The sequence below is a fragment of the Anarrhichthys ocellatus genome, unplaced genomic scaffold (assembly GCF_004355925.1).
Source record: "Anarrhichthys ocellatus isolate YVR2014 unplaced genomic scaffold, GSC_Weel_1.0 scaffold21, whole genome shotgun sequence".
Lineage (NCBI taxonomy): Eukaryota > Metazoa > Chordata > Actinopteri > Perciformes > Anarhichadidae > Anarrhichthys > Anarrhichthys ocellatus.
In genome coordinates, this window is record NW_022280051.1 from 6,073,784 (window position 1) to 6,075,646 (window position 1,863).

Genomic DNA, 1,863 nt, shown 5'->3' on the forward strand with positions numbered 1-1,863 from the left:
GAGAGAGATAAACTAACAACACTGAGTGTGAGATACGTAAATAAATACCTACAGACACGTTCGCACATTTGAGAGCTTGCATGGCGACATGAGACGAGACCAAAGTGTGTGTGAGACTGTGTGTGTGTGAGACTGTGTGTGTGTGAGACTGTGTGCGTGTGGGAGGTTTACGTGGGTGGCAGGTCACATGACATCTGAGGTGATGTGTTTTTCTTTTCCCAGCTCTTGAGGAAAGACAGCTGGTGATGAAGTTCTGTCTTTTTTTAAACACAGCTACGTTTGTAGAGGTGACGAGTAACTTTTATAAGAATTTAATATAATTCTGGATTATTTTGTGACATAAAACGTTGGCGCAGTTATTGATTAAAGGTCAGTGGTTTTAAGACCAGATCCACTCCTTCTGTTCTTACCTTTCACAATAAGAGCCCTGGACGATAAACACTGTTTACCAGAGGGATCTTAAATTCACGAAGATCCGTTTGACTAAAAGTAATCTCAATAAAATATCTTACAGTAGTTCAGACTGTACAACAGTTTAGTCAGACTGTCTTTTGAAGAAAAACTTGAGATATAATAAATGTCGGTACCCATCAGCCGCTGTTATGAACCAAACATCTGGTACAAATAACCAAATTTAACGTGGACGAAACGGCTAAACTGCTAGCTTGTCAGAGAAGCTGTAAAACAGCCAGAATGTGACCAGTCGGATTATCACCCGAGTTACATTTGACCAATAAATGAGGGATGTGTGTCCTCTCCTCCACTTTTCATCTCGTCTTTCCTTCAACACGTCTCTGGATCTCTTCTCTTATTTCCACCTCATGTCTCTCTGTTTGATGGTTCATCTTTTGGTTTCCACTCTGCAATGTTTTTGATTTTATTTCTAATGCAGGACAGAAATATTCAACGTGTGAGTCCATAGAAAAACGTTTGTTTTTAAACCCACAACCCTTCTCTTAAGTATCAGCACTGTTTGTTGTCCTTGTCATGCAATCAACATGCCAGCGTTCTTTCAGTGATTGTAATCATGAACACACCGCTGATTACAGACCTACATGCACATTTTAAAGCGGCAATCAGCAAGTTTAGTGTTTTCCTTCTTCATGTGTGAAGCTGTGGTTATTACTGTGCAGGTTCTTCTCAAGGTTAACTTAGGAAGGAAAGGCGACGTCGGACTAGACGGCCTGCTTTTGGGACTAGACTTTGACTGAAGTGAGATACAGATGCTGGGATGTTTGTGCATTTACCCGCACTGACCCACCATATGATATGTTGCTCCGGTTTGGGATCTAAACTGTGACCGTCGTGTTGTCACCGTAAAGTGACCGGCTGGAGAAAAGGTCCATGCTGACGGCGTTTTTCATCCACCTGTGAGGTTGACATTTGTGGTTTTTGAGTGAAATATCTCAACAGTTGTTACGTGGATTGTCTTTACGTTGGATGCAGATGTTCATGTCTGCCTCAGGATGATTTGTAATAACAATTGTAATGTTTAGCCTGAATAAATGCAGCTTCACAGAGCGGTACACCCTGAAGCCCGTTTGACTCTTTAGATGTAACCTGGTTAAATCAATGTTACCAGTGCGATCGGGGTCGAGCTAGAACAGCTGTTCCACTGTTGAATGTCTCCATAATGTTTGTCAAGTGCCTCCCATTTGGCTGCAGGAGAGAGCACACACACACACACACACACACACACACACACACACACACACACACACACACTAATCAGTGACAGTCAGTACTTTTCACTGGAGGTGATGGGGTTAACCATGAATAAACCAGTTGAACAGAGTGGCTGTTGACACACTGTAACTGTGTGTGTGTGTGTGTGTGTGTGTGTGTGTGTGTGTGTGTGTGTGT

The 1,863-nt window shown here is 42.5% G+C and overlaps 1 protein-coding gene across 1 annotated transcript in view; it reads left to right on the plus strand.

Moving 5' to 3' along the window:
- The window catches only part of plxnb2a.3 (plexin b2a, tandem duplicate 3), a 92,845-nt gene that overhangs the window by 2,466 nt on the left and 88,516 nt on the right, over positions 1–1,863 (plus strand). The window lies entirely within an intron of this gene.